At 39.3% G+C, this 24,509-nt stretch overlaps 1 pseudogene; it reads left to right on the top strand.

Annotated features, from left to right (window-relative positions):
• The first annotated feature begins 14,366 nt into the window (after nucleotides 1-14,366).
• On the top strand, nucleotides 14,367-14,953 carry LOC124959709 (60S ribosomal protein L15-like; annotated as a pseudogene).
• The last annotated feature ends 9,556 nt before the right edge of the window (nucleotides 14,954-24,509 follow it).

Genomic DNA, 24,509 nt, shown 5'->3' with positions numbered 1-24,509 from the left:
CTCTACACCAAGAATGTAAATAATCCAATTGACAAATGGGCTAAGGAAATGAATAGACACTTCACAGAAGAAGATCTACAAGCAATCAACAAACATATGGAAAAATGTTCAACATCTCTAGTAATAAGAGAAATGCAAATCAACACCACCCTAAGATTCCATCTCACCCCAATTAGAATGGCGATTATCAAGAATACAAGCAACAACAGGTGTTGGCGAGGATGTGGGGAGAAAGGTACACTCTTACATTGCTGGTGGGGCTGCAAATTAGTGCAGCCACTCTGGAAAGCAGTATGGAGATTCCTTAGAAAACTTGGAATGGAACCGCCATTTGACCCAGCTATCCCACTCCTTGGCCTATACCCAAAGGACTTAAAATCAGCATATTACAGAGATACAGCCACATCAATGTTCATAGCTGCTCAGTTCACAATAGCCAGATTGTGGAACCAACCTAGATGTCCTTCAATTGATGAATGGATAAAGAAAATGTGGTATATATATATATACAATGGAATATTATTCAGCCATAAAGAATGATAAAATTATGGTATTTGTAAGCAAATGGATGAAATTGGAGAATATCATGCTAAGCGAGATAAGCCAATCTCAAAAAACCAAAGGAAGAATGATATCGCTAATAAGTGGATGATGACACATAATGGGGGGTGGGAAGGGTTAGTGTTGGGGTTGGAGTTGGGTTTAGGGAGGGGGGCAGGAATGGAGGAAGGAAGGACTGTATAGATGGAGCGGAGGGGTGGGAGGGTTGGGGGGAAGGGTAAAAATGGCAGAATGAATCAAACAACATTACCCTATGTAAATTTATGATTACACAAATGGTATGCCTTTACGCCATGTACAGACAGAGAAACAACATGTATCCCATTTGTTTACAATAAAAAAAATAAAAAAAAATTAAAAAAAAAAGAAGTAGAAGGGGATATGAACTATATATGGGCATGAGGGAATTTTATTGAAATAATAGAAGTATACAGCTATATTATAGCTATGTTTACACAACCATAAAGTTCCTAAAATTCATTAAACTGTACATGTAAAATGGTTAAATTATGATATATAAATTATACTCAATAAAACTGTTAATAAAAGAAAAAAAAAAAGAATACAAGGAACAACAGGTGTTGGCGAGGATGTGGGGAGAAAGGTACACTCTTACATTGCTGGTGGGGCTGCAAATTAGTGCAGTCACTCTGGAAAGCAGTGTGGAGATTCCTTAGAAAACTTGGAATGGAAACAACATTTGACCCAGCTATCCCACTCCTTGGCCTCTACCCAAAGGACTTAAAATCAGCATATTACAGAGATACAGCCACATCAATGTTCATAGCTGCTCAGTTCACAATAGCCAGATTGTGGAACCAACCTAGATGTCCTTCAATTGATGAATGGATAAAGAAAATGTGGCATATATATACAATGGAATATTACTCAGCCATAAAGAATGATAAAATTATGGCATTTGCAGGCAAATGGATGAAACTGGAGAATATCATGTTAAGTGAGATAAGCCAATCTCAAAAAACCAAAGGAAGAATGATATCGCTAATAAGTGGATGATGACACATAATGGGGGGTGGGAAGGGTTAGTGTTGGGGTTGGAGTTGGGTTTAGGGAGGGGGGCAGGAATGGAGGAAGGAAGGACTGCTAGAGGGAGGGGAGGGGTGGGAGGGGTGGGGGAGGAAGGGAAAAAGTGGCAGAATGAATCAAACAACATTACCCTATGTAAATTTATGATTACACAAATGGCATGCCTTTACGCCATGTACAGACAGAGAAACAACATGTATCCCATTTGTTTACAATAAAAAAAAAAAGATAGCTACAAAAAAATTTATCAGTCATATAAATGTGTGTGTGTGTGCGCGCGAGCTATTCATTATGCTTCTCTGGAGAACCCTGACTAATATAGATGAGTTAATAATTTTCATTAAATTTGGAAAAAATACCACCATTTTTTCAAATATTGCTTCCTTTTTTCTGGATACTGCAATTATACATAAGCTAAGTTATGTGGTATTTCCCCACTTTTTTTTTTTTTTTTTTTTACAGATTCTCTGCTTTTTCATTTTTTACAGATTCCAGCTTTTTCTTCAGGTGAACTCATCTTTCTATAGCATTTAATCTGTGGTTGATCTTACCAGTATATCTTTCATTTCAGATATTGTATTTTTATTGTTGTTGTTGTTACCAGGGATTGACCTCAGAGGCACTCGACCACTGAGTCACATCCCCAACCCTATTTTGTATTTTATTTAGAGACAGGGTCTCACTGAGTTGCTTAGCACCTCACCATTGCTGAGGCTGGCTTTGAACTCATGACCCTCCTGCCTCAGCCTCCCCGGTTGCTAGAATTACAGAAGTGTGCCATCATGCCTGGCTGTATTTTTTATTTCTAGAAGTTTAGTTACTATGTTCCCATTTATTTGATTTTTCTCCTGACCATACCTGTAATTTCCTGTACCTTCTTGAACATATGGAGTGTATTTATAACTACCATTTTGATGGTGTTATCTATAAATTTTAACATCTGTGTCTTATCTGGGTTTATGTCTATGGGGATGATTTCTTTTTCTGGTTCTTTGTCCTGCTTGTTTTCATTCTTGGTAATGTCTGATTGGACACCAGATATTGTACATTATATTTTATTGGGTGCTGGAATGTTTTGAATTCTTTTAGATACTTTGGACTTTTTTTTCTTTCTCCCTCCCCCGACCCCATTGAACCTGAGGCTCTTTACTACTGAGCTACATACCCAGCCCTTTTTATTTAACAGGGTCTTGTTAAGTTACTGAGGCTGGCCTTGAACTTGAGATCCTCTTGCCTCTGTCTTCCAAGTCTCTGGGAATACAGGCATGTGCCACACTACACATGGTTGATAGTTTGATATTTATTTACAATGAACTAAATCACTTGGAATCAGTTTGATTCATTTGAGTTTTGCTTTTAAGCTTTGATAGGACAGGTCTGAGACAACGTTTTACCAAGAGCTAATTTGGTCCCAGTAAGGCTACATGCTTTGAGAACTGTACCAATGCCCCACATAATGGGAGGTCTTCTCAGTCTGGCTAGTGAGAACACTATTTCTGGCCCTGTGTGAACTCCTCAGTGGCTCTTCCTATTCCTTTCTGTCTCTTCCCCAGCCTTCGTGGTTTCTACACACACTAACACAGCTCCTGTTTAACAGCATTCTAATTCTGACATGCACACACTGTTCTTAGACAGACTTGGCGGACACCTCTGCAAGTCCCTGGAGCTCTCACTTTTTGTATTTCCTCCTTTGATACTTTGCCTGGCAAAGTTACCTTGCCCTGCTGTGACCCTAAACCTCGTCTCCTTAATCAGTGAGACTCTTTGGCTCAATTTTAGTTTTTCTTTTTGTGTGTTCATCGGTGAGAGGGAACATTGGCAGCATTCATTGGTTTTCTTCCTTTCAGGGATCACTGTTTTGCATTTTCTGTTACCCAGTGTATGAAAACTTTCCTTTCATGTATTTTGTCCAGCTTGTAGTTGTGAAAGGAGAGAAGGTAAGTTGAGTCTTTATCATAGGTGAAAATAGAATTTTGTTTTGGTAAACAGTTTTTATCTTGTCTTAAATAATTTCTATTCCTGTTCTAGTTAATTTTTAAAATTAGAATGCTATTAAATATGGGGGAAAAACTTCTTTTATTGCATTTATTTATAAAATCAAGTAGATTTTCCTCTTAATATGTAAATTCAGTGATGTAGATAAGATCCCTATTGTGGAATAACTGTAACATTTCTGGAAGGAACTCTTTATTGGTCAATGATTATGTTATGTTATTAAAAATATTAACAAATATGTGATATGATGGTAAATCCCAATGATGTGTTAGCATTAGAGCTTAGGTTGGTGACATTCTGAAGGATTTATCACAGAGATTTACCTGAAGGGGATTTAGATGGCAAAATAATTTTTTTCCTCCAATAAAACTATTAAAAATTTCTGATGGACTCTCTCATAATTTAGAAGATCTCTCTTTTTTCTTTCTTCTTTTTTTTTTTTTTGGTTACATTTGGAAGCATTTAAAGTTCTTCATATATTAGACTGATCAAAGTTGTCTCACAGTGCACTGATTCTCTTGATTTCATTTCAGTATTTTTCTTTCTGTATTTCAATTTGGATGGCTTGTATTGCTGTATCTTCGAGTTCACAAATCTTCAACATCTAATCTGCTATTATCTCATCCAGTGTCTTTTCATGTCAGACATTGTAGCTTTAGCCTCAGAAGTTCAATTTGCATACTCATTTGTTTATTTTTGAGATAGGGCCTTGCTAAGTTGCCCAAGCTGGCTTTGAATTTGTGACACTCCTGCCTCAGCCTCCCTAGTAGCTGGGATTAGAGGTGTGAGCCACCACGTCTGACTCAATTTGAAGATTAAAAAATATTTTCCATGTCTCTACCAACTTGTACAATCTCCTCTGACTTCTTGACCATGTAGTTATAACAGTTAAAATTGTTTTAATGTCTTTATCCACTAAGTACATAATTTGTGTCATTTCTGGGATTTTAAAATATCTTCCCCTTAATTATGAGAGAACATGAGTCATATTTTCCTGAATTTTTGCATGCCTTGTAATTTTCGATTGGATGGAAGACACTGAATTTTACCTTGTGAGTAGAAAAGTATCTTGGGGGCTAGCACTCTGGCTGAAGAAGTAGGCATGAGGCTCCCTCTTGTGGATGTAATAAGGGAAGAAAGAAAACTTCTGGAGCTTCGAACGCAGGCTTAGCCAAGAGAGTGTGACCCAGGCCAGAAGCAGTGATGGTGAGTGAGTTGGGAGAGGTATGGCCCCAGCTTCAGGGCAGAGTAGAGCTTCCTTGGATGTGTAGGATGGGGTTCAGTACCAGTAAAGTGAGCCATTAAAAAAAAAAAAAGGAAAGAAGCTTTAGTAAACAGGAGAAACCTATTCAGTACACTGGTTATACAACCAAATTTAGAAACTCAAATAGTCTTTTGTAAAGTTATAAAGTTTGTGAAGGATAATAAATCTGAGTAGATCACACACACACACACACACACACACACACACACACACACACAGAGTTGAATAGCTCCCCTACTTGCTTGCAAAGAAGATTGTGTAGGGAAGAAGATTGTCACAGCAAGATATTTGCTTCTTTTTTCCTACCAGGATTGTTGGTAGCAAAGAAGATCTTTGTAAGGATGATTCTTGAGTCACCCAGGAACTGTGATAAGAACAGGCAAGATTGGGGGAAACTGGAACTTCAGTCTTTGCTAGGTGGGGCTTAAGACAGAGGCTATGATATTTTGTTTTTATGCCATTATATTCTGTGATGTTAGGTTTCTCAGGTTAGTGATTTTTTTTTTTTTTTTGTACTGGAGTTTGAACCCAGGGGCACTTTTCTGCTGAGCTGCATCCTTACTCCATTAATTTTTTTTAAAAAATTTTATTTTGAGGCAGGGTCTTGCTAAGTTTCTAAGGACCTTGTTAAATTACTGAGGCTGACTTTGAATTTGCCATCTTCCTGCCTCAGCCTCCCCAGCTGCTGGGATTATAGGTGTGCACCACTGAGCCTGGCTAATTTTTATTTTAGTATTTATCATGTGTTTTCTGTGTTCATTTACATGTCTGCCTCCTCTGACAACTCCCTAAGGGATGGGGCCTTGTAGGTACCATGGGTTGGGTGATTATTGTTAGAAATATTGGGGTGCCACAAGAATCAGACATGTACTCAAAAGTTACTCTACAAGGCAAAATTCACTTCTGCAGAAGGTTGTGCCACCAACCAGAGTCAGGCAAGGAAGCACAGTTGGGTGGGCAGTCAACCTGTTTTTATCCCTAATGCAGCATTGCCCCTTGTTATGATAGGAGGAACCTGGGGGTTACAATCTATGCAACTGGCTAATTTAAAATTGGGGAGGGAAAAGGGAAGGGTTACGATTGGCTCATTGAAGACATTATACACATTGTGATTGGACCAAGGACAAAGGGAGATTATAGTTGGGGGTGTGACATAGGTGTCAGGGTCTATATTCCTGCCCATGTGAGGACATATGTTCTACATATAGGGGAGCTTAAAATGGCTATATTTTAGCCATATTGTTTTGTAACTTAGAATGGCTCCGTCTAACCAAATATTATGAAATTTAAGTTTCAGGTTACAGTAAACAGATTTTTGGTACATACTGAGAAACTCAGACTACAGGTTTAACTTCGGTAGCAAAGAGAACATTAATCTTGCATTACCAAATAATGAATGTTTAGGTATTTTATGTTGCTTATCTTATATACCTTTTGAGAAACCATGAATTTCATACCTCTATCCCCATTTTCAGGCTTAGGAAACTGAGGACATTGAGGTAAAATCACCTCCTCAAAGTCAGATGACAACTAAGCCTTGAATTCTTCTGTGAATAATGCTGCAAGCATGGGTGTGCAGGCATGTCTCTGACATACTGATTCATTGCCTTTGGCTGTGGGTACAGGCTTGGGCTCGTGGAACATATGGCAGTTCTCTTGTTAGTTTTTTGAGGCACCTCCATACTGTTTTCCATAGTGTCTGTACTAATTTACATTCCTACTAATAGCGTACAGTGTTCCTTTTTCTACATATTCTTGTCAGTACCCAATGTTGTTTGGCTTTTTGATAATAGGCATTCTTATCAGGGGTGAGATGATATCTCACTGTGGTTTTGATTTGCTTTCCCTGATGATTAATGAGGTGGAGCATTACTTTATATACTGGTTAGTCATTTGTCTGTTTTCTTCTGAGAAGTATCTGTTTAGGTCCTGTGCTCATTTTTAATTTTTTTGTCATTGAGTTTTTGAGTTTCTTATATATTCTGGATATTAACTCCTTGTCAGATGTATAGTTTGCAAATTCTTTCTCCCACTCTGTAAGTGTTCATCAACTGAGGAATGGATAAAGAGAATGTGGCACTTTATATACAAGGGGAATGTTATTCAGCCACACATAAAAAGAACGAAATCCTGTCATTTGTGACAACATAGATGGAACTGGAGATGATTATGTTACAGTGAAATAATCTATGCACAGAAAGAAGTACTGCACCATCTTACTCATAAGTGGAACCTAAAATAATTGACCTCACGGAAGTTCAGAATAGAATGGTGGCTATCAATTGCTGTGGGATAGGAGGGTGCGGGGGGATGGAGAGAGGGTGATGAGTGAGTGGGTACTAAATTACAGTTACATAGGAGCATTAGTTCTGGTGTGCAACTGTAAGAGGGTGACTACAGATAACAATAATGTATTGTGCATTTACAAAAGCTTATAAGTAAGGATTTCAGAAAATTTTGTCTTAAAAATTATAGAAGTTTGAGGATGCAGATGTGTTTAACCTTCTTTAAACATGCACAACTTATACAAGTCTCAAAACATTGTTTTCCCATTAATATGTACAATTTTAATTTTTATGTACCTGTCAAAAATTTTCAAAAAATTAAAAAATGTGAACTCTAAAAGGGTCTTATTAACCTCTGAATGCCCTATACTTAAAGTAATAAACAAGACATAGTGTTCAATATTGAATGACTGAGTAACGAACATCACAGTGCATGTGAGAAACATTCACCCACTGTGAAAACAAGATGGAAGAAACATAGATCCAACCATTCAGTTCACTGCTGCGACACTTCTGTTACTGGTATAGAGCTTTCAGGATGGTTGACCCAAACCAGAAAATGCAGATTCCACTGGGAATTTGTTTTGCTATTTTAAAAATGGGATGATTAACAAGAGACTTGAAATTATTTAGTAAGGGGATATGATAGCCTTAATGAATTTATTCCAATCACAAATAGTATGAGGCCCTGGGACAAAGAGCATGAAATTTTCTTTCCTCAAGATCGCAGAATCATGCCTGCCCCCTTACCTCCATCCAGGACTGAAAAAACCTCTCAGAGCATACACATAACATTCCTTTCCCTCGTCCTGATTGTCTCCTCCAATGCTTCGCGGTTATCACTGTCAGAAAGCTCTGCATATAAAAATAAATGACCGTGTGATCTTATTCACAGTCTCTGATGGCAGTTATTGACCCCACTCATCGGTCTGCTTGTCTCTTTGTTTCTGTGACCTTTATCTAGAGTCCTTTCCCATCATTTAAAATAAACTGGCACTTCTTTGAACTGTCTACTTGAGATTTGTACATGTCTCCTAATATTACAATTGTTTTTTTAACAAGCACATTTCTTCCATGGCTTATGACCAGCTTGGGTTCACCAAGACATGGAATCCATGTCTCATAACTGTCAGGTTCATCTCAAACTTGAATTTAATTTCTTTGAAATATATTTCTAAGACCTATAGCCCAGAAGAACTATATGCATATAATTACTGAAAAACATGTTCTAGAATATTCATACCACTCCTATACCAATGTCTCCAAACTGGAAACCACCCAAACATCCAAGAGCAGAATGAATGCACTCTGTGCTGCAATATGCTTATTGAATAAAATACTGTACAGTAATGAATTAACTAGAACTGCATTGAATAAGGATGAATCACACCAACATAATATTGACTTAAATAAGCCAGTCACAAAGTGACTGCAGAAATTTCAAAGAACAGACAAAACAAGTCTACCATGTGGAAACTCAGGATCATACATAACTAGAAGTGAGGATGGAGAAGACTTCTGGGATGTGTGGTATCCTCTTCCTTTATCTGGTTGCTGATTTTATAGGTATATTCACCTGGTGAAGTTCGTTAAGCTGTAAACATATGACTTAATGTCCATTTCTGTATGTATGTTTTATAAAATTTCCAGAAAAATAAGGAAGAAATATATCGCTGTGTGTTGATTGGACTCCATTCTAGATTATTTTGGAAACTGTAGTTTGAAGATAGCTAGTACTTAGAATATGCCCCAATCTATTGCAATCCAAGGACTGGATCTTAGTTAATCTTATAAAAAATGTAAAGTTAATTTTCAAAGAAACTATTTCTATGTTTCTAAAGTTATTATGTACTTAAGGGATGAGGAGCATTAGGGACCCAGGGTCATTACTGTCCTGAAACTCATCTGTTCTCTGGTCACCCTTTGGGAGAAATACCAGGCTTATGAATTCATCTGCACAAACAGAGCTGGCCAGGTGGCCCACTGCCCTCACCCTATTGTCATTTCTGCATTTCTCTAGGACTCTGGCCATCCATGCACACCTTCTAAAATAACTGTGCAGTTGTTAGTATTGTCCAGGAGACTGTTTTGAAACACTGGCTTAGCTTGTTGATGTGCCAGACCAGGAATGACCCAGTTGTTGGCAGGGAGGCCGAGGGCCATCAGGGAGCTGGGGGTGGGCAGGAAGTTATAAGGAATTGAGCTGCAGGAGACTTGGAGGGGCCTAGGGCTATGATGGTTTCTGACAAGTGTTCAATGCTAGTGTGAGGAATTGGGAAAAAAGGAGGAGAACGGTTGGGTAGGAACTGATGCAGGTTGGAAGACATCTTGGAAGGGAAGTGTTATAGGGCTGGGGTCTTCTGGGAAGCGGAGGCAGCATGAAGACCTCAAACCCCAATTCTTGAGATCAAGTCAGAAATATTTCAGACATGTCATTCAGAGTAACAGGCATGAATTTATTAAAGGGATAGGAAAAGGAAAAGGGGATACTCTCAAGGGAGAGAGTGGTCCTCTCAGAGAGGAGATGGACAGTGTGCTTCTCCTGCACTCCTGTCTTATTGGGGATCCCAGAGAAATTTCCAGAGAGCCCTTCCCATATCCACTTCTTTGACTTTTAACTGACAGCAGGATGACATCAGACTTTTATGTCACTATGGCAACTCTAGGTCACTTTCGCCCATGCTGACCAGTTCTAATTGGATTCTGAACCATAAATTCTTACAGGTTTTATGGTTAGGAGAAATTATCCTTCTATTCCTGAATTTTACGGTCTGGTCTGTGAAAAGGGTCACAAAAGTCTCCATTCAGGGTAACCTGAATTCCTCTTATCAACAGTATTTTGGACCTGCATTTCTCTTGCAGATAACAGGTAGTTTGCTGAGGAATGTGACATGTCCTGTTCGCTTAGGCCAGGCGGAGCTGCAGGTAAGCTGCTTCCTGGAAAAGACAGCATGTGGGGGATCAGCACAGTGGACCCATTTTATGGGATTATTTCCTTAACTTCATGTTCTCACCATTCATATCTGTCCATCCCCTAACAGAAGAAACAGGTGAAAGAATATGTGGTTGACCAGAGCTAAAGGAGGAGGCAGAAGAGAGAAGGTGTGAGCAGGGGAAGGGTGGGGAAGCAAGGCTATGAATTGAGGGGCATGTTGGAGTTTTGACACATAGCCTGGAAGGACTTGGGGACAGCTGTTGGGAGCCTTCTGTGGGATGGCAGGTGGGAGCAAAGGGGCATGGGGATTAACAGGCATCCTGCCACCTTTAACCACTTCACAGGGGTCAGATACCGTCACAGCCTCCTGGACCATGGAGACACAGGAACCCTCTCACAGGTGTGATGAAGGGGATGCTCAGACATGTTCTAAGGGACAAAAGTGGCACTCACTCTTTTCAATTTTTTCTTGATTTCACAGGACTATTGAAAAAGTGTACCATGAGTTGAAAACTCTGATTTCACTGGCTCTTGCATCCCCATTTCTTACAGGGCCTCCAGCCCCTTCAGAGTCTGCACCAACTGTTTCTGGGGTCCCTGTGGAAGTGTGTTGTGTACTTGCGGCACCTCCCACCTCAGTCCTTTGGTCTCTGGGAACCTCTCTCTCCCTGCAGTTACAGTTTAACAGAGTGTCTCAGGAAGGGATGTTGAATTCAACAAAGTTTAAGTGAAACTCCCCCCCCCTTTTTTTTTCTGTTGTGCTCAGATTGCTCTAAACTTTTGCTCTTGGGTCATCTTGCAGTGTCTGATTTCTTCTATTCTTTTATGAGTTCTAGTCCAGAAAATTTCCTAGCAACACCTCACTCTCACTCCTGCTAAATGATGCCCCTAGGTTTCCCACCAGTATGCCAGACTTTCATGAGTCCCCACACAGGATCTGTCCTCAGTTTAAATGCAGGTTACTGATTCATCTAGAAGCTTGGTTTTACAGAGGAGAAGGCAAGCTTGTCTGTGACCCTCGTCTGTACGTCTGCTTGCTTCCTGCCTCCCTGCCTAGGCCTGCCTTTGCTAATGAGTATGCTACCTGCCTCCTCATCACCCCATAACTGAGAAAACGCTTGTTCTCATGACCAGGGGTGACAAAGTGCTTCCCTGAAGTTCCTAAGCTAATAAGAAAATCCAAGGAGCTGCTATCCTTTTACCCTGGGCCCTGTGTCCTTTCTAGATAGAAGAGTGATCATCTGTGTAGAAAATTCAGAGAAAGGCTGAGGCAGGAGGATTGCAAGTTCAAGACTCACCTTGGGCAAGTTAATGAGACTCTGTCTCCAAATAATTAATGAATAAATAAAAGGGCTAGAGAAGTAGCTCAGTGATAGAGTGCCCCTGGGTTCAATCCCCATACCCCAATCCCCATAGACACACACACATAAGAAAATCCCCAGGACTCTGCAAAGTCTCTCCTAGAACTGATAAGTTAAATTGACAAGGTTGTAGGACATAAGGTCAACATACAAAAAGCAGTTATATTGCCATATACATGTGTATTAGGGTTCTCCCAACAGAATCTATACAAATGAAATTAATAAATTCATACTTATATATACACACACACATATATACAACTATATATTTGTGTATATATAGGTTTTTTTGCAGATACCTATGGATGGATTTTCTACAGACTATATAAGTGTATGTATGTATATATGTACATTTATACATATGTATGTATGCCCAGATGGGCTTTGAACTTGTGATCCTCTTACCTCAGCCTTTCTGGGGATTTTTCTATACAGATGATCATTTTCAGTACATACGTGTATGTGCACGCACATGCGTGCATGCACGCACACACACACGCACACACATACACACACACACACACACTGTCTCTCTGCAGTCATGGGTTCCACATGGAATCAACCAAAAATGTACTAAAAGTATTTGAAAAACATAGCATCTGTACTGAACATGTACAGATGTTTTTTCTTGTCCTTATTCTTGAAACAATATAGTATAACAACTACTTAGATAGCATTTACATCGTGGTAGGTAGTAAAGTAATCTAGAGATGATTTAAGGATATGGGGAGGATGTGTGCAGGTTATATGCAAATGCTATGCCAGTTTATCTAAGGGACTTGATATCCACCCGGTTTGTTATCTGCAGAAGGTCCTGGAACCAATTCCTGCACATACCAAAGGATGGTTCTATGTGTGTGTGTTCAGACAGAAAGGGAGATAGAAAGTGAGAGAGATTTGCTTCAAGGAATTGACTCATGTGATTGTGGGGCTGGCAATTTCAAATTCTTCAGGGCACAGTGGCAGACTGGAGACCCAGGAATCACAGATCAAGATCAAGTCACAGATCAAGTCTGACGGTCATTGATTGGGAGACAGAATTCCCTGTTCTTCAGGGAATCACAGTCTGTTTTTCTCTTAAGGTCTGCAACTGATGGGGTAATTTGCTTTACTCAAAATCTACTAATTTAAATGGTAATCACATCTACAAAATTCCTTCACAGAAATATTAAGACTAGAATTTGATCCAAAACTGGGCTTCATGGCTTAGCCAAGCTGACACATAAAATTAGCTATCACAACCAGCAATATATAATCAAAAAGCAAAACTATAAAATAATACCATTTAAAAAGTTTCAAAAAATAGATTCTAATATCATTGAAAGCCACAAAATGCTGATGAAAGAACTCAATGGAATCCTAAATAAATATAGAGACATACTATGTCCAACAATTGGAAGACTTTACATAAAAAAGTTGTTGATTTTGCCAAAATTGCTATATAGTATAGATTGAACACAATTCTTGTCAAAATGTCACCAGGTCATTTTGTTGATACAGACAAGCTAATTATAAAATTCATGTAGAAATGCAGAAGGTCAGAAAAGCTACAACAATTTTGAAAAATAAGAATAATTTAGGAATCCTATCACTTAATTTAAAGACATACTATGACATGGTAATCAAGACAGTGTGATATTGGTTAGGGACACACACAGAGATCAGTGGAATACAATAGAGAAAATATATGATAAAATGCTACACAAATATGGCCAATTTTTTTTACAAGGGTGCAAAAACAATTCAGTGGAGAAGGAATCATCTTTTTAACAAGCAATATTAGATAACTGGACATTTATAAACAGATAAGCAAGAACACATGGACCTCTAAACTTCATAACATATAAATGAATGAACACCATATGGACAATAGACATAAATGGAAAATGTAAATTTCTAAAAGTTAGAGAATAAAACATTTAGGAGAAAATATTTCCTTGAGGTTAGGAAGAATTCTTACACATGGTACAAAAGCATGATCCACAAAAGAAAACAAATAATAAGTTGATCTTCATCAAATTTGATAACATTAACACTGTGAAAGTTGCTGTTAAGAGAATGGAAACACTGGGCGCAGCCTGGGAGAAAATATTTGCAGATCACATCAGGAACAGGACTTTTAAAAAATAATTTATTTATTTTGATTTATTGTATACAAAATGGGGTACAAGTTGTTTCTCTGGTTGTACATGAAGTAGTTGCACCATTTGTGGAATCATACATGTACATAGGGTAATGATGCTTGCCCCATTCTGTTATTTTTCCTTCCCCCACTCCTCCCACCCCTCTTTTTCCTCTGTACAATCCATCCTTCCTCCATTCTTGCCTCCCTCCCATCCCCCATTATGTATCATCATCCACTTATCAGAGAGATCACTCGGCCTTTGGTTTTTTGCGATTGGCTTATCTCACTTAGCATGACATTCTCCAACTTCATCCATTTGCCTGCAAATGCCGTGATTTTATTCTTATTTATGGATGAATAATATTTCATTGTGTATAGATACCATAGTTTCTTTATCCATTAGTAACAGGACGTTTATGCAGGACATATACATGGAAAAATAAACATACAAGATGTTCTGTATCATTGGGCATTAGAGACTGGCCAATCAAAACCACAAGTACCTATTACAGTGGCTAAAATACCAAGTGCTGGCAAGAATACAGAGCAACTGCAATTCTTAAACGTTACGAGTGGGAAAATGGTACAGTCATTCCGGAAAACATTCTTATAAAGTTAACATACATTTGTCATATAACTCAGCCATTCCATTCCCTAGAATGAAAACTTATACTCACGTAGAAACCTGTATATGAAAGTTTATTGGTACTCTAGTTATCATTATCCCAAGCAAATGTTTTTTAGTAGGTGAGAGGAGACTTTCTGCCTGGCGGCAGCCATCACATAAACCATGATGGGGGCTTATAAGTATGTCCAGGAAATATGGAGGAAGAAGCAGTTGGAGGTGATGCACTTTCTTCTGAGGGTCTGCTGCTGGCAGCTCTCTGGGCTCTACAGGGCTCCCTGCTCCACGAGGCTAGATAAAGTGTGCAGACTGGGATACAAGGCCAAGCAAGGTTATGTCATGTGTAGGATTCAGGTGTGTCCTGGTGACTGCAAATGCTCACTTCCTAAGGTGGTGAAGTATGGCAAGCCTGTCCATCATGGTGTTAACCAGCATTCTTCAGTCTGTTGTTGAGGAGCGAGATGGACACCACTGTGGGGATTGAGAGTCCCGAATTCTTATTGGGTTGGTGGAGATTTCGATCACAAATTCTTTGAAGTTATCCTCATTGATCCATTTCACAAAGCTATCAGAAGAAATCCAGACACCCAGTGGATCACCAAACCAGTCCACAAGCCCAGGGAGATGCATGGGCTGACATCGGCAGGTTGCAAGAGTCCTGGCCTTGGACAAGGCTACAGGTCCATCACTCTATGGTTGGTTCTCTTGGTGCAGCTTGGAGAAGGCACAATATTCTCCAGCTCCACTGTTACTGATAATAAAAGTATGATCTTTGTAAAGTTCATACCTAATAAACAATTTAGGACAGCCATGTCTACTTAAAGGTGTTATTTGTCTGTTAAAACCAGTGTGTAGATTTTTTCATGAATGCTTTGTCAAATTATGGAAGATAAAGTGTTTGAAGACAGTAAGTGATGGTGTATTATTGTTTTTAATAAGATAAACTTTCTGTTTTGCTTTGTCTTATTAGGGAGTTACATGTCAGTGTTTAAAATATGCTATGTGGTATAATAGGTGTCAGATAAATTCTTTAAAGGGGAAGATAGGTGAATGTCTGAATAAATTGTAGTATGCCCATACAACAGAATACTACTAAGTAACAAAAAGGAACAAATTATTTATACATTTAACAAATGAGTATACTCCAAGGCATTATCCTGGATGAAGGAAGCAGCCTCAGAAATGTAGGTACTGAATTTCTCATTTTTAGGTAATGTGCAAGACATTTTTGAAAAGACAAAGTGACAGAGAATAGACCAGTGGTTCCCAGGAGTTAGGAGTGGGGGTGGGCTGTGATCATGAAGGGAGAGCAGGAGGCCAGTTTTAGGGGGTACTCTTTTGTATCCTGATTAGGGTAATGATTCCATGATTTTAACCTTGTGTTAAAATTGTAGAAACTTTATGTTAAAAGAATAAACTTTATTGTGATGATTTAAAAAGAATAAAATCAATAAAATGAGAGAGGATGGCAGTAGTTTCTGGAATGGGACCACAGTACCTCCTCGCTAAGGTGAAGTTGAAGATCTGCGACCTGTGCAGCTACACTCAAGACCCATTAGGACTGGACAACAAGGCGTAAGTTTGATTTTCATTCCCAGAAAAGACCATTAACAATCTTTCTCTCTCGACGGCTTGATCAGCATTCCTTCTGGTTTTTCTGCATACTCTGATTGTGGAGAGGTATGATTATTTGAGATAAAATTTTTATATAGTATAATACCTAGATCTTCAAAATACAGTTTGGTGAGCTTTGATGGATAAATACAGTGGTACATTCATAAATGTTGAACAATTGGCTTTCTGGTGGGATTAAAAAAAAAAAAAGCCTGGCTTTGTACTGATTGCCAATTTTTAGGGTACAAATACTTCCACCGTGGTGGATTTCACACTGCCAGTGTGATGTCATCTGATTTGCAAACATTCTGAGAATTTAACCATTGGCTCTCTTGATGGTGATAGGGAGTTGTGACATACCGCTGCCTGTTTATGTTGATGTGACCATCACCTAGACCGAGATTAAGGACAATTCCATCATCCTACATTTCCCAGTGTCCTTTTGTAGTCAATCCCCACCGGCTAAGCTGTGCAAAAAAGCTGTTCTAATTTCTACCAATATGGATTAGATTTTCTTATTTTAGAACATCATAAAAATACAGTATATGCATTTTTTTTGTTCTGGATTTTTTTCTCAGACTTGGGATTCACCCACATTGTTGGGCTTACCTGTATGTGTTTTTTATTGCTCTGGGGTGCTTCACTGTATGGATATACTGTGATCCATTCTCCTGCTAATGAACATTTATGTTCTTTTCCGTGTGGGGCTTTTCTGATAATCTGGAAAGTGCTCAAGAAGTTATTGAAGAAAAGGTTCTCATGTTCTTGGCAAAACGTTTTATGGTGGAAAAGGGATGAATCTTGAAACTAGGTTTCACTGGTGATAATGAAAGCATCTTTGAAAGTGTCTAGCATGCTACAGATTATCAGTCAATATTAGTGGAGTTTCAATTTAGCAGAATTCTCTATTTAAGCCTTGTACCAAAGCCAAATTATTTTTGGAGAAGGATCAGAATCAACCACTATAGAGAAAGGAAAATACAGACTATTTAAAAATTATATGAGAGATTCCATCTTTTCGTTTGGTAGGTCCAGGTCAAATTAGAAAAAAAAATTTATATGAAATTTTATGTTACAGCTAAAGATTATGTATTATGCATATCTGACTTACTTAGTATGCATTTCATTTTTATTTTATGTGTATTATTTCAATTATCTTTGCTATAATACTGCAAGATAAAAATACCTCTCTTTTACATTAAGGAAAACAGATTCTTAGAGATATTAAGTAACTTTCCCCAAATTCACAAAGCTAGTAGGCATTTGATTTCAGTTGTGTGATTCTAAAATTCATGATTTTCCACTGCAACATCCTGCCTTATGTTCATACTTCAGTACAGATAAATAGCACTTTTTTAAAATCAGAGCTTTATAATTATACATAGTATTTGGGTTCCTTTTAATTATGCATAGTATTCGGGTTCCTTTTGACAAACTTATACATACAAAGAATTTAATTTCAATTCTCCCTCCTTTTTCCTCTCCTTCTCCCTTCCCCTTTCTTTTTCCTCTACTCTACTGATCTTACTTTCATTCCCTTATTTATTTATTTTCATTGGTACTTTCTACATATACGTAAAGGTGAAATTCCCTTTGGTACATTTATACATGCACATAACATGATTCTGTTAGATTCCTTCCATATTTCTTTCCCTTCCTTCCCCACTCTCTTTCATTCTCTTCTGCTCCACTGATCTTCCTATATATTTATGATGTCCAATCCCTTCCCCCACTGCCTTCTTTCTCTTATTTTGCTTTAGCTTCCATACATGAGAGAAAACATTTGACCCTTGATTTTCTGGGTCTGGCTTATTTCACTTAGTATGATGTTCTCCATTTCCTTTCACTTACTGGAAAATGCCATAATTTCAACCTTCTTTATGGCTGAGTAAAACTTTGTTGTGTATATATACCACATTTTCTTGATCCGTTCATCTATTTTTGGGGGAGGGGGAGTACAGGGAATTGAACTCAAGGGCACTTGATCACTGAGCCACATCCCCAGCCCTATTTTGTACTTTATTTAGAGACAGGATCTCACTGAATTGCTTAGGGCCTTGCTAAGTTGCTGAAGCTAACTTCCAACTCACAATCCTCCTTCCTCAGCCTCCTGAGCTGCTGGAATTATGGGCATTTGGAGCTATTCCCAGCTCATTCATCTATTAATGGGCATCTGAGTTGATTCCATAATTTGGCTATTGTGAATTGTGCTGCTATAAACATTGTAGTGGCTGTATTGCTATACCATGTTGATTTTAGTTCTTTTGGATAAATACTGAGGAATGGGATAGTTGCGTCGTGTGGTGGTTCAGTTCCTAGTTTTTTGAGGTATCTACACACTGCTTTCCAAAGTGGTTATACTAACTTGCATCCCCACCAACCGCATATATAAGTTTACCTTTCCCCCAACATCCTCACCAGCATTTATTATTATTTACAATTCTTGATAATTGCCATTTTGACTGGAGTGAGAGGAAATCTTAGTGTAGTTTAGATTTCCATTTCCCTGGTTTCTAGAGATGCTGAACTTTTTAATGTATATTTGTTGGCCTTTTGCAGCACATATTAAAATAATTGCTATTCATTTTTCTTTGAGTTTTATTTTTCCAGAAAGCAAAACATCTTTTATTCTCACTTTATTCTTTAATTTCACAAATATACTTCCAATAAATTCATTACTACTTAATTTAGAAAGCTGAAAGTACCTACTAGAATATAAAAAGAAAAAAGTTCGTGAATAAAACCCGGGAACCTAAAAAAGTACCTGCTGAAAAGGTTGCTGGCAAAGCTGCAGGTCAACAGAGTGTCCGGCAGATGGCAATGTTCACACACCGTTGTACCACAGCCACACCCAGGTGACCACCAGGGGGTGCTGTGTTGCTCCTGGAGAAATACCACTAAAAGGAATTCTCTTACTCCTATCGCTGGCACAACAACCAGGAAATCAGTCTCTGTGTATTCCTTTCCTCTAGGTGGGACACTGCAGTCCCATTGCCTTGTACCTACAAACAACCAGGGGTTATACGTTCATAGGTTTCTTGAACAAGTTCAGTTCGCGAGACTCATTCTGCAGCTCATACTCAGATTTCTTGGAAAAGTTAAGCTGTGCAGAGCCCTGCCATGGGGCATCCTGTGGGGGTGTAGCTCCGTGATGTAGTGCCCCTGGGTTCAATCCCCAGTACCCTTATCCCCGTCCCCCGCCTACACAAGAAAATCCTCAGGACTCTGCAAAATCTATTCTACAACTAATGGTGAATTTACCAAGGTTGCAGGATATAAGGTCAACACACACAAAAACAGTTATATATCCATATACCTATGTATTAGAGTTCTCCAAAGAAGAATCTATGCAAATAGAAATATAAATGTGTGTGTATATATATATAATATATTCACACATGTATATGATTTTTTTTATAGTCTCCTATGGATTTTCTGTACAAACTATATATATATATATATATATATATATATATATATACGTATATAGTATGTATAGTAAGTATATATATAGTATTTATATATATATATATGTATGTATGTATGCCCTGTGGGCCTTTAACTTGTGATCCTCCTGTCTGAGACTTCCTGGGGATTTTCTGCACAGATAATCATGTTCACTACATGTGTGCACACATGCATGCACACATGCATACACACACACCACACACACACACACACACACACAAATCATCTCTCTGCATTCATGGGTTCCACATACATGGAGCTTGCCATCCACTGGGGAAAATCCCTCTTCTTTCCTCCATCCCTCTTATCTTCTGGGATAATTCTTTGATCCCACACACCCCGGGTTCAAGATAATTTCACAACAGTATTCTCTCCCAGCTCCTTAGGCTCTTACCAATCTGAAAGGTGAGAGGATGCCAGGTTTTGAAAAAGCTGAGGCATGAAGAGAGTTCCAGACAAGCCAAGCACAGTGACAGATAGGGGCGTCCCAGCTCCGCCCTGGCATTTGTCTGTCAGCAGAAGACTGCTATTGAGACACAAAACTGGATTTGATGGACCTGCCATCACAGTACAGATACAAATGTCTTTGGCAAACCATTTTGGGATGAATGAATCTGGAAAACATTATGCTGAGTGCACTAAGTCAGCCACGGAAGGACCAGACGGTGTGGTTCCGCTTACAGGAGGCCTCAGTGGATGCTGGAAACCTGTAGCAGGAGATGCCTAATCTAGGACATTTCACCAAACTCTCTTCCCAACTGGTCCTGGGCAGAGAAAAAGTTCTGAGACTGAGCTGATCTGACATCCTCCTCATTCTGACTGAGAGTACCAAAGTTCTTTTGTTCACCTCCACAAGGATGACTAGGAAGTTCATCCCTCTCAGGCAGGGGCAAGAGGGAAGAGGAAAATTCAATATCAAATACGAACGGGTGTGAATCGGGTAAGGGTTGGACCAATTTGAATGTTACAGAAAGGGTGAAGGAACCTTTGGATGGAGAGAAACCTAAGAAGATTTTACCTTTTTGAACAGCTTTATTAAGATAAAATTGATATACAAAAATGGCACATTTATAACATACACAATTTGATGAGTTTCAACATATGTATCTGCCCGTGATACCATCCCCTCAGTCAAGATAACAGACACATCAAACACCTCCCACAATTTCCTAGTGTTTCTTTCTCTCTCTCTCTCTCTCTTTTTTTTTGTGATAAAAACACTTCACATGAGGTCCACTCTCCTAATAATTTTTTAAGTGCCTGATACCATATTTTTAACTATTGGCATTATAGGCAGATCTCTAGAACTTACCTGTCTTGCGTAACTGTAACTTGACACCCACTGAGTAACGAGTCCCCACTTGTCCCTCTCTCTCTTCTCTGGCAACCAACTTTCTGTTTTCTGCTTCTATGAGTTTGACTATTGCAGGTACTTCAAGCAAGTGGAATCACAGAGTGTGTGTCCTTCTGTGGCTGCTTCACCCCTGCTGTCCTGGATGGTAGGATTTCCTTCTAGAAAATGGTATTTTATCTGAATCTTTACTTCATTTCCAGGGGTGATGTCAGAAGGGTAGGAAGGGAAAGAACAGGACATCCTCTGAACTTACTCCTAAGTCCTGTAACTGAGGTTTTCTGTACCCTGCCTGAGTCCCACTGCCAACCTGGGATGTGGAGGGAGTGGAGACAACAGTTGGAGCACACTAGAGTCTGAAGCCCTGACCTGATACTTCCAACTAGCTTGAATACAGACGAGGCTAATTTTCTTATTTGTGGAACATGAGCAGTAAAGTCTATAAGTTTGCAATCTATCTATATCTATATCTATATCTCTCCATGAATATACATTTGTGAAAACCAATAAACCAATCTAGTAGGAGAACAGAGAGTGATCACTAGAGACTAGGAAGGGCAGGGAGGAGGAGGGATGGAAAGAAGTTCAAGAAGGAGCACCAATCACAGAGTGGAGAGATCACTTCTGCTTTTCCTTTAGTGGAGTAGGTAACTATAGGTAGAAACAACCTATGATACATCTCCAAATGGTACAAAGTGAGAAATTCCCAACAGATAATCATGACTAATATTTGAAAAGATGTAGATGCTTTTTACCCTGATGTATTACACATTGTATACATGTACTTGATTACCATAATGTACCCCATAAAGACATACCAATAGTGCTGGTGATATAGCCCATCACGTAGAGTGCCTGCCTCTCAAGCTCAAGACCTGGGTTCGAGTCTCCAGCACTGGTAGATTGTGGAAATTCCAAACAAAGACGTACCAATATTATGTCTCAATAAAAATAAATAAAAAGAAGGTCATGAGTACTGGCTGTTAGATGATACGCAATAAATAGTAGCAACTATTTTATTTCACTCCCTCAGTTCAGGTTGTCTCTCCAGTCTTATAGAATGAATTCAGGAAGATGCATGTTCTACAACCCAAAAGAAATCACATGAAAAATGACCAAATTTTTGGACAGTTAATATTTGTGGGGTAACAAATATTGGTTTAGGCACCTAGGGAGAAACAAAGAAAGAAAATTTCTAAGCTTTAGGCTAAATTAAGTGTGTGATGCACAGACAAGAGCAGCCAACTCTGTCCTTCCTGTGGATGGTGGAAGCTGGCTCCACGCTCCATCCTGTCACAGTCCTGGCTGTCTCGTGAGGGCTGTGTTCTGCTTTCCCTGTGTGAGTCTCCATGCCTTGTGCCCTCCCTTGAAGCATTCCAGATCATTCAGCCAAAGAAGGGACTGTGATTCAAGTCCTTGGCTACAAGAGCTGACTAGTGGAATAACCCTTGAACTCCAGGATCAGACTCCTATCTACACCTCCACTATTAATTTTCTGTTTTCTCCACCTTCAACCTGGGTTGAAGTTCTTGCAGTTCTGGGTTCTTGTAGTTCCCTGTGATTTATGTTTGGTAAATATCCACCTCTTTCAAATTACAAATCAATACCTCCTTCATAATGTCTCCTGAGCCCCTGGGTCCATCTAACATTCCGGCTTGAAACCTTCACAATGGAATCTCATTGTGGACATCTGTCCCCAGATCCAACACTTTCACTGCAGGTGATTGTTTACTTATCTGTCTCCTGAACTCTTTTCTCCTTGAGGGCATATTCACCTTTAAGTATCTCTAATACACAGCCCAAGGACTAGAACCCAACACACCTTAGACACTAGATATGTATTTGGTAAATGAATGAATAAAGGTTAAAAGCAGGTTTTACTTTGCATTTAGGAAGGATTTACACAATGAAGACATTCCCAGAAAACTAATCCCACTTAGTGTCTCTTGGAGTCATACTGATATTTTATCAGTATAAAACAATTTGTCTGATTTTTTTTCTCATTTTTGCTATATCTATCTGTGAACATATTGCATTTTAAATGCTCACCAGAACCATGACTTCATTTTTACTTCATATATGAGATCCTTTAATTTATCACTGTCTTTAAAAGAAGAACTTTTCCCTCTCCTGTTGAAAGTTTTCTCCCAGGTTATGTGTTGCAAATTCCTTTCTTCTTTTTAAAATTTATATTGAAAAATTTATTGATGTATTATACTTATACATAATAGTGGAATTTGTTGTTACATATTTGTGCATGCACACAACAAAATTCGGTCAATTTAAGGTCCCTTCTTTAAGGTCTTAGATACTATTTGATCCCTGGGAGTACCAAAGGAGTACCTGAGAGTACCTCTGGTGGCTTGGATATGACCAGCCAGGGTTGTGGTTTTAGGGGTAGGACTCAGGGATATCAAATAATCTCATTATTTAGCATAAAGAGGTTTCAGGAAAGTTTTGGTGGTGGGGAGGGGAGTGAAGAACTGCTTTGATTTTGGAGGATGTCTTTGTAGGGCAGTGAGTGGTTTCTTGCTAGGTGGGGTTTGGCAGTTTGGATTGGTGTTACCCCCAACCCTCAGCATCTGCCCGAGCTCTCTGATCTGGGGTTACTCTCCGTTGGTGAATGCCACTCTTTCCTCCCAACGCCTCTTCTGTCATCCATGCAGAGCAGGGTGGATCTGTGGGAGGTGTGAAGGGCTGTTGTCAGTGCCTTGGATGAACTTGTCTGTAGCTGGAGGAGAGAGCCAAGACCCTGGGAAATGCTGCTGTCCTGCTGGGAGAACATCCCTGAGTCAGTCATTGCAAGCTGAGTTGGGGTAAGGACTCCAGGGTCAAGTGTCTTTTTTCTGTGAAGCATAAGCTCCCCTCTGATTCTCTGAGCTCACTACTTCCCACATGCCCACGGAGACAGCTCTCCTTCTGCAGTGTTAGGGCACATGGCAGAGCGTGGGCTCTGCAGTCAGATTCTCTGGGTTCAAATCCTGGCATTACTTCTAGGTGGCTGTGTGACCTCTGTGTCCTCAGGCATTTCACTTCACTCCTCTGTGAGTAAATTGCTCCTTCTGTGATGGAGTGGGGGTCACCTTAAAAGGGTGTTGTGAAAGTGAAGTAGACTAACATGGGTTAAATGCTTACAATAGTACCCGGAGCACAATCAGTATTCAGCCATTGTTATTAGTTCCTTCTCCTTTCCAGACCTCTTTTCTCTTCACTGTGTTCTTGGTTCATGTCAACAGACATGCACTGGTACTTAGGGATTCGGCACCCTGACAGGTACCCAGGGAGATACTGAGGGAGATGAAGTGTGGTTTCTGCTCTCAAGGAGCTTGTGATCCAGAGATGTGGAGACAAAATCTAAATACTAAAAATAAAGAATGAGTGAGCACTAAGATATATGCCCCTGCATAGAAGTGTCAAAGGAGAAGAAGGGGAAAGTGGGTGAGCTGGAGGGTGGCTTCATGAGAGAAGCAGAACTTGATTTGGGTCCAAAAGGAGGCAGAATATGGAGAACTGCCTTTTTATGATTTTGCACCTTGCCATTTATAGCTCTCCGAATTGTTCTTGCTTCTGTATCAATATGGTGAAAACAACTCCCACCACTTAGCTCTGGGAAATTCTCATGATTCCAGTTTTCAGGCAGAGTGTGCATCCGCTTAGTCCACTGCTACCTTTTCAACTGTGGAAAAATGCACAAGTTTCAGGGGTTACCTTGATCCATGAAATAAATACCCTCTGCAAAAAATGGGTTTAGCCTACCTTCCTAGTTCTGTGATGTCTGCTTGCACCATGGCTACAAAACACTAACTTCCAGGCCAGTAAATTCCACTCCTCCAAGCTGAAGTCTGCAAAGCATTAGACACTATATTTAACCCTAGCCT

Source organism: Sciurus carolinensis, chromosome 11, assembly GCF_902686445.1.
Source record: "Sciurus carolinensis chromosome 11, mSciCar1.2, whole genome shotgun sequence".
Lineage (NCBI taxonomy): Eukaryota > Metazoa > Chordata > Mammalia > Rodentia > Sciuridae > Sciurus > Sciurus carolinensis.
This window is presented reverse-complemented; position numbering and strand designations above follow the sequence as displayed.